The 17,611-nt window shown below is 44.0% G+C and overlaps 1 pseudogene; it reads right to left on the bottom strand.

The window, feature by feature from the left end:
- Positions 1-10,454, bottom strand: part of LOC127450966 (uncharacterized) — a 26,543-nt pseudogene extending 16,089 nt beyond the window's left edge.
- Between the last annotated feature and the right edge of the window lie 7,157 nt (positions 10,455-17,611).

Here is a 17,611-nt window from a genome sequence, read left to right as displayed (position 1 = left end):
TGAATCTAGCTAAATTTTGCCCCACATAAGATGAAATGAGGGCACTCTAGTCCACTGTACTGACGTCAGGGGAAGAGGGTGAAGTAGTAAGAGCAAAATACTTTGCTAGAGGGAAGATTGTTAAAGCACTATGTGTGTGTGTCTGGGTACAACCACCAAAATAGGAGCTGAATTGGAGAAGGCAGATGGTAAGTCAGAAGTGTGAGGCTGTCAGATGCAGTCATATACTGTGCTGTATGTCGGTGTCTCCCCTCAGGCAATACAATAAATTCCTCACCCCATGCAGTGTATCACTGCTCTACAATACTCAGCATTCCAGTGACAAGAAAGTTTAGCATGGGATTTATAATCGTTTATTTAAAAAAATAATTGAATAAATGGCATCTTATTGCAATGTAAATACTTTTAGAACTGCTTGACAACATTGCTGTCAGAGATGCATACCTGCATTGTGCTCAGCAGCAACTATAGACACTAACAGTTTTGGGAGTAACTAACTAAAAGTAGCAACGTTACCCAGCGCAGCCATAAAGGGATAGTTCACCCAAAAATGTAAATTCTCTCATAATTTACTCACCTTCATACCTTTCCAGATGTGTATGACTTTATTTCTTCAGCAGAACACAAACAAAGATTTTTAGAAGAATATCTCAGCTCTGTAGGTCCATAAAATGTAAGTGAATGGTGATCATACCTTTGTAGCTCCAAAAATCACATAAAGGAAACATAGAAGTAATCCATAAGACTACAGTGGTTAAATAATAATAATAAAATGTTTACTTTATATAGGGATTTCAGCCAATGCTCAAACAAGAAAGTACAGTGTAGAGCCGAGGAGGGCAGGGCCGGGCTGGAATGAGACACACCCGGTCCCCAATCAGCCTGATGGGGCGCGCGAGGGATAAAGAAGAATGACAGACACCTACTGTCATTCTCTCTCTCTCGAACTGTCGTCCCCGGCCGCCTTTATCCCTCGTGCACCCCATCAGGCTGATTGGGGACCGGGTGTGTCTCATTCCAGCCCGGCCCCGCCCTCCTCGGCTCTACATACATGTAAACAAAACAAGCAAACCAAACAATATAACAATAAACACAATAAACATACTACAGACAACAACGGAGCCAAAGTCAACATGGTATTGTATTGATCAGCAGGATTGTGATCCACCAGACAGTCTGAACAGAATGAGTGCAAGTGGAAAAATAAAATGTCCAAACAAGATGCCCCTGCTAGAGTCATGAAACAAATCGCTATGGCCTGCAGCTCTAACAGCGTGGATCACGGATAAACGCAACCAGAGCGCAACAACGTGTGAAAATTAGTTTGAATTGAATCCAAGAATATCCATAATAGGGATATGTGTATTTTGAGACAGACAAAAACACAGACTAAAAATAACAAAAAAGAAGAAAAGCAAACATATCTGTGTAAAGCGGCAGCACCTAGTAAACAAACTTCCAGTATCCAGGACGATAGTAGTGATGGGCATTTTCGAGCTATTTTTGTAGTCGAGTACTCTACTCCTCCAAAAATGAATCCTCAATTACTCGTAATCAAAATGTAAGTTAAAAATAACACGTATAATGCGTATGTGAAATGTATATTTTGTTTTATTCACAAACATTACCAAGAACTGTTTCAAAATATGATAACTTCAACTAACTTTGCTTTACTTTTGGGGGAACAAATTAAATCAACAAAATACATGAATAAAAATGGGGGAAAAATAATAAAAAAATAAGAGTAAAAAACATTTGCACTCACCCAGAGCTTACATTGAAACCAATACTGACAGCATGAGGGTATGCACATAAACTCTGAGTCTACATAAAGGGTATCACATTTTTATCATTTCACATGTTATTATCTGTTATATCTGTATGTATATTGTCTAATAATGCATTGGCAATGTACACTTAAGTTTGTCTTGCCAATAAAGCTTTATATGAATTTAATCTGACCATTTGATCATATTATTAAAAAAAAGTCCACTGTAAAACGACAGAAGATTTTTCCAACTTTTTTTTACAGCATGTCATCTGATTTAATGGCATGTATACATACTTGTATCAAAGATTTATTCCTGTAAAAATGTGTCTAACTCTTTCTGCAAAAACTGAACATTATAATATATTTAAATAATTAAAATAAATAATGACTAACCAATTTCTTGCAAGTTCTTTGAGACAAAGTATAAAGTAAAAATATTTATGGTTATACATTTATGTTTGTTTTAAATGTACAATAGACGATTAATTAGTTGTTGTTTTTTTAAGTCGATTCACAGCCCTAATTCAAAGTCTTTTTTAGCAAGTCAGATCACTTGGCAACCATCTTTGGAATACTAACAGGAAGTTATTTTTCTATGTAAGCAAGCGACTTGAATGGGAAAGACCGAAATCTTTAAAATGTCTGGTCAAGATTATGATGAAAGGACATATTTCAAATCAGCAGTAACATCTGACAACACTGATATCATAAATTGTGTTTCTTTACCTCAGATTACACTAAAAAATGAAATTTTCCCAGCTTGTACAGCTTATGCGCATACGTGTTCTCAAGTTGATCTAAAAGGTGATTTGATCTTTTACCTGTAAGGTGGGACTTCCTTTTCTACATCCTTTGGGCGTTCCAGTTTCTCCCATTCATTTAAATAGAAGTGACCACCATTCACTTCCATTGTAAGTGCCTCACTGTAAACCACATTTTTGCTTTTTTTAAAGAAAAGGAAGGATGAGACAAAATAATTTTTTGTGGTAATGAACATTATGCCACAAATGCTGTCGACTGAGCTTGACTTGTACTGAACCCAGAATATTCCTTTAATAGCGATTACAAACCTCATAACATTAGTGTAAATGAAAAGAACTGCTTATTCACCTAATAATAATATGTTTAATTTATATAGTGCCTTTCCAGAGCTCAAGGATACTTCACAATAAAGAACAGTAACATAACAAACATATAGACAATCATATGGACAGTGGACATTTGCCCACTCCGGAACAGAAAGCAAATGCAGTTGCATATAGCAGATAACAGATAATACAAACAATTAGACACTTCAATCCAGTACAAGTAAGCATACAAATACAATGAGCAGTACATGATGCATATACACATTATAACTGAGAATACTGAGAGAACAAATAGGTTTTGAGCTTAGTTTTGAATTCATTGATGGAGGTAGTAGTTCGGAGTGCTAGGGGAATTGAGTTCCATGTCTTAGGTGCCACAACAGAAAAAGACCTGATGCCCATTGAAGAAAGATGGAATCTAGGAACAAGAAGAAGATCGCACCCAGAAGATCGGAGTGAGCGAATAGGAGTATAGGGAGAAAGTAAATCAGAAAGGTAAGAAGGAGATAGACCATGGAGTGACTTAAATGTAAGCAATAGAATTTTGTATGCAATACAGGATGCGACAGGTAACCAGTAAAGGTTAAATAGGATGGGAGTAATATGTGCAGATCGTTTAGTGTAAGTTAGTACTCTCGCAGCAGAATTTTTAATATATTGCAAGCGGGAGATAGAGTGTGCCGGTAGTCCAGAAAAAAGGGCATTACAGTAGTCAAGGCGAGATGTAATAAATGCATGGACTAACGATTCAGCATCTTTTGGGCTAACATAGAGACGAATTTGGGAAAATGCTGCTTTAGAGAGTTTGTTAATATAGGCATCTAGGGTCAATGAAGTGTCAAGAATGATACCTAGGTTTTTGACTGTGGCAGATGGGAAAATGAGAGTACCATCAATGTCACAGCTAGGGACATTAATTACATTTTTTGTTAGTGTTGATGGTCCAATAATTATGATTTCAGTTTTACTCAAGTTTAATTTGAGAAGGTTGGAGTTAAGCCAGCCCTTCAATTCATTGACACAAGTGGATAATGAGGCAGTCTGGTGAATAGAATCTGGCTGGCAAGCTGTATATATTTGTATATCATCAGCGTAGCAGTGATAGTTGAAACCATGATGTCGAATAATTTGTCCAAGAGGCATAATGTAGATAATGAATAGTAATGGACCAAGAACTGAGCCCTGAGGAACACCTTGTTTGAGTGGGACACTGGGGGATTTGTAATTGTGTATAGAGATATAGTATTGCTTATCCATGAGATATGAAGAGAACCAGGATAACGCAACGCCTGAGATACCAATCTCTGAAAGGCGAGAAAGTAGTAGTTTGTGACAGACAGTGTCTAAAGCTGAGTTGAGGTCAAGTAGTAAGAGAATGGGACAGTCTTTAAGTGAGTTATGTTGGAGCATGCAGTATCAACATGGATGTTAAAGTCACCAAGCAAAAGGACCTGAGACAACACAACACAAGTTAAAGTTAATAGTTCATTGAGTTCAGAGAAAAATTCAATTTGCTGCTTAGGTGACCTATAAATTAAGATAATTATAAGGGGACACCAGAGAAGCTAGCGTGCAGCCATCTTGAAAATTTTGTCTCTGAACTTCCTTTCTAGGTCGCTATATAGATATCTGTGGTGTTGATGTCAAAGTGCAATTAGCTAGCAAAGTGGATTTACAGGTTATAAAGTTGTCAAAAGTTATCATGAGTATTTTAAAGTGTTCAGGGGGTGTCATAACAACTGGAAGCAGAGTAGGGAGATTTTAAAACAAGAGTACTTCATTCGTAAATCCACAAGATCCTACCTTCAAGCTGTGGACTTACGGATGTGCCTCTGTGCTCATGAAACTCCAAGAGACAACATAAAGTCATTAAAAATATCTCTGTATGACACCTCTAGCTGGCCATCTTTTCGTGTCATTCACCCATCGTGTTATTGTTAAGGTGAGTAGATTTTTTTGAGCATTAAACCGGGATGGGGGAAGGGTGCAACTATATTATAAATACACACATATATTGTACATGTGAAACGGTATGTTTTATTTTATATTATTGTAGAGCCCTACTAAATCTATTAGTAGTCTATTCATTGTTTTTTCATAACTTTAAAGGCTTTCTTTAATCTTTACAATTATATGTAAATTGGGTATACAAAATTATATTTCAACAATGCATTTTGCAACACTGTCTAAAAGGATAAAAAGGTGTTTGTTGTTGTTTATTTTTGGTTTGTAATTTTATATTTGTCATTTCATGTTTAAAAGTTTAAAACTGATGTGGAAGTGGTAGAAATAATAGGGAATTGTATTTTAGGTGTATTTTAGGAGATATATTTAATTGTTTAGCAATGAAGTGTTTATAATCTGACCCCTAGAGTTCAAGGGGTGGGGTCACGAGAGAAGAAAAGAGGAGATTTTTCTAGAGAGTTCAGGAGTGCAAGAAGAGAGAGAAGAGAGTACACACATGTAGTGTCTAAAGACTGAGAAAAACAAGGGATTTTGATTTGAAAGTAGAAACACTGAACAGCTTAAAGACTGTTGATAAGAGGAACTGAGTATCGACGAGACACTGAGCTCGAAAATTATAGTTTATATTCAACAGTTGCGTGAATCTAAAGTGTGTGTGTGCGCATGCGCAACGCTCCGAAAGAGTGTCGCAGTTTATCTTGTTTTTTTTTTTGTTTCATCTTTGGAAAGTATTCGGAAGAGAGACAGTATCCGTGTTTTATTTTACATTAAAGTGTAAGGAATGGTTGAAGCTCAAGGGATGACTGAGTGAATGCGGAGCGATTTACTAGGAGAGACCGACGTGCTTTCGTGGCCTGTGCTGATCGGGCCTATCTACAAGATGGAGGATTTGCCTGGACATGTCATCCGATTCATCTTTGGGAGAGATGGTTTGTGATGGATGCATGGACGACTGGATCTGCTGATCATTTCATTGGTGCATCTTCAAATCTGGTACTGTGTTGTTTTTGGAATCGCTATCTTGTGGGATCTTGTGAGTACTCTTAACTGTTCGCTAACACATTAATTTGAGCTCTTACATTCTACGCCTACAAGAGACGTAAATCCCAGCTGGGTAATTTTCTTTTTATTTGTTTGGGAATTTATTTTCTTTTTGAGTATAATGTGAATCTGAATGTTTCATATTAAGTGTGAAATTTGTATTCCATGTGATCACTCATTTGAATTTATTTATCTTTGAAGTTCTTTTGTGGTTTCATATGTGTTGATTTCAATTGACATTGTTATTAGTTGCTTCAGTTTCAAAGAGGAAATAAGGATCAAAAGAGTCAAAAGAATAAATACAGTGTTTTAGTATTTTAATCTCCTGTGATCATTCTGCAGAGAAAGGGGGAGGCTAAAGGGGACATCTGAGTAATTTCGTTGAGATTGGGGTTTACATGATGTAATGTGGGCACAGTGGTTCATCTACGAAGTTATTTCCAAATTTAACATTAGATACTAAACACTAAAAATCTGAAGGTCCTGGGTTGTATTTAATTATTAGACATTACTTGGTTAGTAAATACTCTTTATGACTAAAGTAAATTTAGATGTGCCTCTCACCCATAGTTTTTTTTTTTGTTTGAATTTTCCCTAGACATATTTGTATTTTGAGCCAGTGCATTGGTGAGAGGGCTACATTATGTTTACAACTATTTTATTCACATTTAAGCCTCTAAAAAATATAGGGTGAAAAATACATTTTAAAATGTCCAATTTTAATTTTCTTTAATGATATGAACTTGCATGTGTAATAATACAAGCTGTCACTGTTGGAAATATCATGACAACTACACATTATCTTCTTCTTCTGGCTGCTCCTGTTAGGGATTGCCGCAGCTGACCATCCATGAACCGCATATTTGACTTGGCACAGGTTCACAGAGTGTCTTCAGGGACAGAGTGCTGAGCTCGGCCTGCTCCAGGGGCTCAAAGGGGGCTCTCTGTAGGGCAGGTAGGACCACAGAGAGATCCCAAGAGGGGATCAGGTGCGGTCTAGGAGGATTCAACCTCCTCGCGCAGTTGAGGAACCTGTTGATCAGGTCACGCTGTCGTGAGGGTCTCCCATCCAGTGTATCATGGTGAGCTGCTATAGCAGCTTCGTACACTTTAAGGGTAGAGGGAGACAGCCGTCTCTCCAGCCCTTCCTGAAGGAAAGACAGCACAGACCCGACGGTGCATCTCTGTGTGTCTTCCCCATGGGAAGAACACCAGTTAGGGAAAAAATGCCACTTCAAGGCATACAGCCGCCTCGTAGAGGGGGCCATGGCCTGAGTGATTGTGTCTGCCACCGCTAAGGGAAGACCTGCTAGGTCTTCCATGTCCCGTCCAGGAGCCAGAAGTGGAGATTCCAGAGGTCCGGCCGTGGGTGCCCTGCCCCTGAATGAGAAGATCCTGCCTTAGGGGAATGTGCCAGGGAGGTGCTACTCTCAGGAGCATCAGATCCGAGAACCAAGTCTGGTTGGGCCAGTATGGCGCAACGAACAGGACTTGCTGCTCGTCCTCCCTGACTTTGCACAGAGTCTGTGCAATGAGGCTCACAGGAGGAAACGCATACTTGCGTAGCCCCCGAGGCCAGCTGTGCGCCAAGGCGTCTGTGCCGAGGGGGGGTCTCAGACAGGGAGTACCACAGGGGGCAGTGAGAGTCTTGGGAGGCGAACAGGTCTACCTGCGCCTCCCCGAATCTCTCAGCTGGACTACGTGGGGTGGATTCTCCACTTCCCACGGAGCGTTACCTGCCGTGAGAGTGCGTCTGCTGCATGATTGAGGATGCCTGGAAGGTGAATGGCCCACAGAGACTTCAAGGTCTGCTGACTCCAAAGGAGGAGGCGGCGGGCGAGTTGCGACATGTGACACGAGCGTGCGCTGCCTTGGTGGTTTATGTATGCTACGGTCGCTGTGTTGTCAGTTCGGACCAACACATGCTTGCCCTGAATCAACGGCTGGAGCCTCCTCAGGGCCAGCAATACTGCCAGTAACTCTAAGCAGTTGATGTGCCATTGAAGTCGGGGTACCGTCCAGAGCCCCAACACTGCCAGCCCGTTGCACACGGTGCCCCAGCCCAAATTCGACGTGTCCGTCATGACCACGGTGCACCTTGAGACATGCTCTAGGGGAAAACCTGCCCATAGAAATGCCAAATCCGACCAAGGGCTGAAAGTCTGATGGCACTGGGGCGTGATAGTCACACGCTGGTGCCATGGCGCCATGCCCACCTTGGGACTCGAGTCTGTAGCCAGTGCTGAAGCGGTCTCATATGCATCAACCCGAGGGGGAGAACCGCCTCCGAGGATGCCATATGCCCCAGGAGCCTCTGAAATTTTTCACTGGTGCCACTACCTTATGCCTGAAGGTCTTCAGGCAGGTCAGCACTGACTGAGCACGTTCGGTCGCAAGACGGGCCCTGAGAGTGACCGAGTCCAACTCCATACTGAGAAAAGAGATGCGCTGCACAGGGGAGAGCTTGCTCTTCTCCCAGTTGACCTGAAGCCCGAGTCAGTCAAGGTGCTGAAGCACAAGGTCCCTGTGCACACACAATAGATCTTGTGAGTGAGCTAGGATTAGCCAGTTGTTGAGATAATTGAGAATGCGAATGCCCTTCTCCCTCAGCAGGGCCAGGGCAGCCTCTGCGAGCTTGGTAAAGATGCGAGGAGACAGGGACAGACCGGAGGGGAGGACCTTGTACTGGTATGTTCGTCCCTTGAAGGCAAACCGAAGAAAGGGTCTGTGTCGAGGAAGGATCGATACGTGAAAGTACGCGTCCTTCAGGTCGATGGCCGCGAACCAATCCTGATGTCGTACTGACGCCAGGATGCGCTTCTTCATTAATATCCTGAACGGAAGCCTGTGTAAGGCCTTTTTCAGGGCACGCAGGTCCAAGATTGGGCACGACCCTCCCCCTCTCTTGGGCACGATAAAATATGGGCTGTAGAAGCCCTTGCGCAACTGGGCTATGGGGACGGGCTCTATTACTCCCTTTGCCAGAAGGGTGGTAACTTCCACCCAGAGGATGGAGGCACCCTCGCCCTGCACCATAGTGGAGAGGATGCCACTGAACCAGGGCGGGCGTTTGGCGAACTGGATCACGTAGCCGAGGCAAATCGTCCTGATGAGCCACCGTGAGGGGCTGGAGAGCTCTAACCAGGCCTCCAGTCTCTGTGACAGTGGCACCAGGGGGACGACTGGACTTACCGTGCCCGGGCAGGGTGGTTTGCGGCAAGGCAGAGCAGGCGCCCCACCTGGAAGACAGCCCAGGGGGGACATGCTGCTCCGCAAGCCCGCAACGGTGGCCAGTGACTAGGGCGAGGTCGGTTGCAGTGCGCAGTTCCTGCATCAGCCCTGGGTCAGTCCTACCCTCATGCAGATCTTTTAGTGCCTTGGCCTGGTGGACCTGCAGGATGGCCATGTCATGCAAGGCAGAAGTGGCCTGACAAGCCTTCGTCATTAAAAAGGAGGAGAACTTACAGGCCTTGGAAGGGAGCCTTGGTCGGTCACACCAGGTGGCTGCGCCCTGCAGGCATAAATGCACCGGCACGCTCTACTTGGGGGAGCTCGACATATCCCTTAGCCGCTCCGCCGTCGAGAGTAGTCAGAGTAGATGAGCCTGCGAAGCATGTACGGGCAGTAAAAGGTGCCTTCCATGACTTTGTTAGCTCCTCGTGCACTTCTGGGAAGAAAGGCACCGGGGCGGGGCGCGGCTGTGAGTTGCGCTCCGAGCCCAGAAACCAATCATCCAGTCACGAACGCCCAGGGCAGGGTGGAGGGTTCCACTTCAGCCTAATGTTCGCAGCCACCCGGGCAAGCACGGCTGCCATCTCAGCGTCAGCCTCATCCTGTGCTCTACCAACCGTGGCTGGGAGCTCAGAAGATTCATCCGCTTCCGATAGCAGAAGCCCACCCTCTGATGCCGCAACCAAAAGCTCATCCTTGTCGCGAGCCGCAATCGACACATTAAACCTGCCCTGAGGAAGACCACCTGCATTGCTTGACAGCTCATCCAGACAGAACGAGCGTGCTGGGGGATGGGAGGTCCGTGGGGGCTGAGCCATCTCCTTTTATACCTGTATGTCCGGGCGGAGAGTGGCATGCAAATTCCACTCACCAATTTTCATTGGCCTTTTCTATTTTAAGCAAAGGTGATTGGGGCTCTCAAGATCGAACCCCTAGTGTCACTACCTCGACACAACATCGAGTGAGTGACAGACAAGGAACTAACCTTTAGAGTGACAGAAAAAACACCTCACTAGAATTTTTACGTAGTAAAGGGGTGGAGTAGACTCACACCATCAACTCTTGGTGAAAAATACTTTCTGTGCTCCCACACATAATCCATTTTGATCAACTCTTCTCAGTAGCTTCAATACAAACAGGAAGTTAGATGACAAAACTCGGAAGAGCAGAGCCCGGAAAAGGGGTGGTGCTGAATAAGGTGAATAGCGTCTCATAACACACTCACTATGATGCTGTGAACTCTTTATTTACTATCACCTTTACTAAGACCTGAATCAATACATAAATGAATTAATGTTAAGTTGTTTGTTTTAATTTACCTTGGAGGAAATGTAGGTGACCTCGATGATGTTATTCATGCCCATTTGGGAATGAGGAATGACACACTTTAATCCATGGCATGCTCTTCTTAGTATTCGTTTAAAGATTTTTAAAAAAGAAAGAAAAAACACTGCGTGCATCCTCTCTAGGTACCTATTACAAGTGACACAGCAACAACTTTTCGGCAAAATCTTACTTAAAACTAATCAAACACACTTTACTCCCGTAGGCTCTCATTGTAAAAAGGCAAACACTTGTCAGAGAAATGGAGGCAGGGCAACATTTGCTAAGATAGGATTGGTCAGAAACGCTTTTAAGGCGGGGATTAGTGAATGTTAAATTCAGTGTTGCTCATGGCAGGCAAATGCAGTGAGGAAAGTCAATTTGCAATATTCAAGTAGCATTTGTAATATTCGACTAGCTGGTGCAGAACGATTACCCAGTTAGTCGAGTACTTGTGCACATCCCTAGATGATAGGTGTCAGTACAGAATCCAAAACCACAAGTACTGGGACCAATGGGATGAATAAACCCATCTAAAAACATACTGAGTGCACCTTTACACCTGTTTTACATCGCACAGCGAATCAGTGTGTGAGCCGGACCGAAGCAGTGCATCACAACAAGTTCCACAGCAAATGACGATTGTGATTTTACACCAGTAGCATTTCTGCTGCAGAAATTGATGCAACCTATTCAGAAAATCAAGTTATGAAATGGTTATCAGCAGTGAGCTATTGATAATTGTCACAAACTTGATTGTAATGAAGTCTTATTTACATGATGCTGGTGTAATCTAATATAGTCTTGTAGAATTATTTAATGTAGTGACAGCCAACACAATAAGCTCTGCTCATTTCAAACATCATTTACTGGAATGGGGAGAGGGAGGACAATGAGCAACTCATGATAAATAAACCTGCACAACCATAAAAAGAGATATATCTTTGGTCAAACACCAGACAAAACTTTAAAGTGTTGAGTACTTTCCCCACAAAAATGACACACCTCCAAGACTATATGTTAACTTAACATCGCAACAGCTGAGGTAAATGCATTTTCCTTTGTTAATGAATCCTTGTAAAAAGGAAGTTGAGGGTAAAACAGCACTTTGTTTCTCCACAGTCAGTCATCCATTGTCAATACAAGACTGAGGTAAGTTCTGAAATTACCGACCACATGTGGCATCGCGTGCATTTGTTTACCTGTCAGCTGTCTATATAGTATTGCTGTTAACCCTTTCGACTTGCTCTCTATATAATAGTATATAATAGGCAGTTTTATTTTGTTTGTTTTAGCCTATAATATGTAGTATACTGTAGTTTTAGATAATAAAACTATGTGTCTGCTTAAGCTATTTAATAATTTCATTTTGGTTTTGTGTCATTTATTTTATTTATTTATTTATTTTACTTTTGAGCTGTAATTAAAGGAATGTTCTGGGTTCAATACAAGTTAAGCTCAATTGAAAGCATTTGTGGCATAATGTTGATTACCACAAAAATTAATTTCGACTCATTCCTCCTTTTCTTCAAAAAAATTAAAAAACTAGGTTCCCTATTGTAGGAACTCGAGCTGCGTAGTCGCACTGGGAACATGCCCTGAGTGTCACGTGATCTGAAGCCCTTATACAATCACACAGGTTTATTGGCTGATGACACTTAAGTGACACCCTTAGGGAGCTACATCACGGGCTCCATAAAGGCACTCACTTTGCGCCATCGAATCAGATTTTCTGTTCTTCAGTACATGATCTGGTCTGATCGTCACTTTACCAAAGACTCACGTCGAAGCGAAGATCATTATTATTCTCCCTTTTGAGTGGTAACACAGAATGTAATTTAGGAAGTGCTTACCTCCGTTCATCGTCGGTGAAGATTCCCACAACATGTGTATTGCCTATCTAGGCTTTCACCACGCGTAGACCGTGTTGGAGAGTTCGGATTTCCCATAGTGTGATTTAATGAATGTTAAGATGCTCTGTGAAAGGCTCGCCTCCTTTGGAAATTTGGTCAAGCCACATGCTGGTGCAGACCATGTGTCTGCCAGCACCACGCGACCGTTTGACTCGTGGGAGGCCGGCGCGGATTCCTAGGAGATGGGAGTAGAGCAGCAGGCCAACTTACAGTTCTCTCTGTCACTCTCCCCGGATTCGGCTAGATGTTCTCCCATGGAGTTTATATGCAGGCATATGAGTCCTAGCCCTGAGGCTCGCACTGCAGTTTCCTTCAGCGGTGAGGATGAGGACGCCATGGGATCCAAAGATCTTGTCAGTGGCAGCCTGAAGCCTTGCCTCCTAGCGGTCAGATTTCACATTCGGTATCTTCGAAGCATCCCACCAGAGAACCACATAAGGCGCCGGACACAAGTTTTGTACCCCCTCAGAAGGATTGGAGTCCTTGTTCGTTCCCGCCATCATGGGTGCATCCGCGTAGGCATGGATGTTGGACCGGCCCCTTTTAGACGGCCGGCAGGACACCAGAAGCGAGCCTGATGAACTTGCAGGGAAATGAAGCATGAGCCTCCATTCGGTAAACAAAACCGGACTGTACAAATGTATCCGTGTCATTTCTGTTTGCCCTTCAAACAGTATCGGGTTGAGTTCACTGCTGTTCACGCTTCGAACACCCAACAGCCACAATATAGTTCAGTTTCCCCCCGCAGCTTGCGCTGGGGAGTGAACATTAAAAAATCACATTCTGAATTCAGCTTCTGTCTCCATGACCAAGGGTTTTGAGACATGCATAACAGAATTCAAAGTTTATCAAACATAAGTGTACACAAGACACACAGTGAACATAAGCACCACACATTGTCCCCCCATAAAGAATGCTGGGGCCGTTGTGGCAAACTAGTTTTCCCAAATAAACATTTCCCCCAATGTTCGTACATTTTTACCCATTCAAATTACCAGGGCAAAGGTTTATTCTGTCAGTGTCCTAGCTGCAAAGGCATCTCAGGGCACTCATCTTTTATGCCTGAGTATAATAAAGGCAAAAACATTATCAAATTCCCTTCAACCAGTCTCAGTAGCAGAGGAGCGAAGGCTTCCCTCCGCTGTGCCGCTGGTTTGAGGGCAGTCGCCAAAAGTAAGCCTAGCATGCCATCTAGTGGTTACAGGTCGCGCTGCAGGCAAAAGCCATGCATTAATCCCTCTGCCTGCCCATCTGTTGGCTTGGCAGCGGCTGAAGGGCATTTCAAACTGGGTACTTAAAATGATAAAGCATGGTTACGTAATTCAATTCAGGCAAACTCTGCCAGTGTTCAACGGGGTCATTCTGACAGACGTTTCTGTGCAAGAAACCCCGTTTTTGATTCGGGAAATTCATTCTCTCTAAGAAAAAGGGGCAATAGTGGAGATTCCCTCCTCTCAGAGAGAATGCGGTTTTTACAGCCATTATTTTCTGGTCCCAAAAAAAGATGGCAGCTTGCATCCCATTCTGGATTTGAGATGTTTGAATTCCAAACTAATGAAAAGTCAATTCAGAATGCTGACGCAGAAACAAATAATGTCACAAGTACAGCCAGGGGGCTGGTTTGAGACAACAGATTTGAAGGACACTTTTTCCATATTCAGATTGCATTGAAGCACAGGTGCTTTCTCAGATTCGCTTTCGGGGGCAATGCATATAAATTTTATGTCCTTCTGTTCGGTCTTGCAATGGCACCACTTTCACAAAAATGCATGGATGCGGCTTTGACTCCCTTGAGGCTTCAGGGCATCTGTGTTTTGAATTATCTTGATGATTGGTTGGTGCTTGAAAACTTTGTCTGCCCAACATCGAGATGTCATTCACAGCCATCTGAGCAATCTAGAGCTGTTTGTAAACCTAGACAAGAGTGTCCTTTTTCCAAGGCAACAGACTCTGTTTCGGCTGAGCATGCGCTTATCAATGGAGTCTCTGTCAGTAGACATTATCTTGTCTCTCAATTTATGCGTGGGGTACACAGGCTTAGACCATTTCGTCCCGTCTGCATTCCTTTATGGGATATATCTGTTGTTTTGGAGGCATTCTCGGGTGCTCAGTTTGAGCCCTTGGCAACAGTCCCTGATAAGTTTTTTGACTCTTAAAATGGCCGTGCTGGTGGCATTGGCGTCGCTTAAAAGGGTTAGTGATTTGCATGCCCTGTCGGTTAATCCCTTATGTATGGATTTTGCACCAGAGTGTTCAAGGGTGGTGTTAAGACCTCGTTTGAGTTATTTTCCCAAGGTCGTTTCTACATCATTTCACTCACAGACTATTAATTTTCAGGCTTTCTATCCTCCCCCATTTGAGTCGGAGGACCATTAAGGATTCCATATGTTTTGCCCCGCCATCTTTCTTCAGGACAAGAAAACAACGGCTGTAAAGGCCCTTTTGACGCTCGCTGAGCTTGACAGGTTCTATTGCCTGTACTGCTAGCAGGCTATCGATTTCTGCACGCAGAATGTGAGCGTTTTGAAATGACATTGTGGATGGCATTACGCCATTGAAGCGCGGCGGCCGTCTCGCAATTGAAATGTGTAACCGTGCTTTAGAGTTATTAACACCCAATTTGATATGCCGGAAAGGGATTCCCACACTTTTATTAGCTCGGACAGTGGGGATAGAGAGATCACTGAAGAGCCCAGGGGTGGGGCTGATGGTTTGTAGGATGTGTGTGGGTGCGTGAAGAGGAACAGCTCTTTTCGTGAGTGCTTGTGCATTTTTCTTTTTTCGCACTGCCGGAAAGTCGGGTAGAGTGCACATTTTTCATAAACTTTATTGGCACAGATAAACAATTGTGAACAGGAACGGCGGAAGGAGAGAACAGGGATTCTTTGTGAGTCCGTCTGGGGGTGGGGCTTCCCGCGATGAACAACGCGGACTCCTCTTCACGCTGCTGAAGCCGTCAGGAACGCTGAGGCTGATCAGAGGAAGGTTTTCCCGATGGGTGGGGCCCTTGGCATGGTGGCTGTGGATAGCTTGGAAGGCTTCTTTGGGCGAACGGCCGGCTCAGATGGACCCTGAGGGGCCTGGGGAGGGGTTAGGGTGCTGCTGTTTCGGGGGGGCGCTGCATTGAAACGGAGCGTGAACGGCTATGTTGAGCAGCGGTACTGCCTCGTTTAGGCATGAAATGCTTCATAGCCTGTTGCTGTTTTTGGGCTGTCTGGAAGCGCTCTGATAGGGCTTCCACTGTGTTGCCGAAGAGACCAGCGGGGGATACCGGTGCATGTCAGTCAGTGTCAGCCAAAGGTGATGGTCTAGGATGACCAGATTTCCCATGGAGCGCCCAATCGCTCCAGCGGTGGCCTTTGTTGCTCTTAGTGCTAAATCGGTCACGACGTGAAGTTCTTTGAACATGGTCGGGTCGGGACCGGATTCATCCATTTTTTTATGAATTTTGGCCTGGTAGACCTGGAGCACTGCCATCGTGTGCAAGGCGGCACCAGCTTGCCCAGCTGTATTATAGGCACGTCCCGCTAGTGTCGAAGAAAGCCGGCATGGCTTAGATGGGAGCAGTGGGCGGTATCTCAAGCCAGCTTGAGTCGAGGGACATAAGTGGGCTGCTACTGCCTGTTTAACAGGAGGAAGCAAGCCATATCTCATTTGGTCTCCACGGTCGACAGATGTGAAAGCTGCTGTATTGGAGAGGTGCAGCCTCGCCGAGTATGGTGGACTCCACGATTTGGAGAGTTCAACATGGACTTTGGGGAAAAATGGGCCAGGTTTATGTGGGGTGGTCTTAGTTTGGCGGCCCGGCAAAAACCACTCATCCAGCTGAGAACGAGTTGGCTCTAACGGAGGTGACCATTCGCGCTAAAGCTCCTCTATAGCCTTAGTGAGAATGCAGACAAGCTCCGCATCCGCCGTCGAAGAACAGTCTCCGCCTTTTAGGGGGGGAGAAGCAACGTCCTCTAATGACATAGACGAGCTGACAGGTCTGAAGCCGTGAGAGATATGGTGTCGTCATTGTCCTTTTCTCCATGTTCACTGTTACCGAACTGCACAAGAGCAGAAGCGCTGTCGGGCGGGCGAGCACTTTTAGTGAACAGGATGGGGGAGGCAATGGAGCGAGAGCGGTCGGGTCATTGCACTTAAATAGCGCTATCCAAGCGTGGAGCATTTTGTGGCACATTGCTTCGCAGTGTGGGCATTCAGCCTCGACCAGCGCTGCTTCTGCGTGGGCATGGCCCAGACAGAAAACACAGCTCTTGTGGCCGTCAGACGTGGGAACAGGTTGTGCGTGGAAATATTCATCTCTTTTAGCTCACCGGAGCACAGCAGGGGAGCGGTTGTCTTCAGGAAGGGAAGCGATGTCCACTGCAGATAAGTGCGATTCAACTGTGAAATCCAGGAGTGAAGGAGATAAATTCTGACTGATGGCATTATGCCGCCCGCTTATATAGAAAGCTGAGAGCCACGCGCTCAATGTCAATGGCTGAGCAGACACGAATGCCATTGGCTCAGTTCAGTTGCATCTGAATTGGCGTGATCCAATAGGAGTTCAGAAATCGGAGAAAAGGAGTTTTTCCCATAAGTGTCAGCGATGTGATGCAAGTGACCGAAATAGAAAGGGAACAGGTGTTAAACATCATTACTGCCAAATAAAGAGCCATGCTCAGTATCCAGTGTTGCCAACTTAGCGACTTTGTCGCTAGATTTAGCAACTTTTTGACCCCCTTAGTCAGTAAAAGAGCCATCTAGCAACTAACGACAATTTTAGCAATTTTTGTAGTTTGCTTTAGTGACATTCTTTCACACCTGGCGAAAAAAAAAAAAACATCAGCTCTATCATGAACGATGTCTCATTTTTCTCTGTGTTCTAGCGCCCTCCTATGTTTCAAGATATGTTATGTGCATATGGATGTTCTATAAATCGAATGACTGACGAGCTTATGTGTTGTTGGTATTTGTTAAGACAATCTCAACCTCAATTCACATGCATGCTCTTTGTTTAGAAAAGTCAGCCTACAGTGATAGAAGAGCATTGAGAAATTATCTAGCAGGGCGAGAGAGAGAAAGAGAGAGAGAATGGAATGGATATAAACCCCTGATCTATAATAAAGTGTAGCGATAAGTGATATGAACAGATGAGGTGTCACTGTCAAAAATCATTGTGACACAGTAACACTGGCACAAGTAATACACACTGATGGTTCAGCATCACACAACAGATATAAAAAAAAATACAAAAAAAAAAACGATATATATATATATATTATCTCCAAAAC

This window comes from Myxocyprinus asiaticus, chromosome 13, assembly GCF_019703515.2.
Source record: "Myxocyprinus asiaticus isolate MX2 ecotype Aquarium Trade chromosome 13, UBuf_Myxa_2, whole genome shotgun sequence".
Classification (NCBI taxonomy): Eukaryota; Metazoa; Chordata; class Actinopteri; order Cypriniformes; family Catostomidae; genus Myxocyprinus; species Myxocyprinus asiaticus.
Note: the sequence above shows the minus strand (reverse complement) of the source record. Positions and strands in the feature narration are given on the sequence as shown.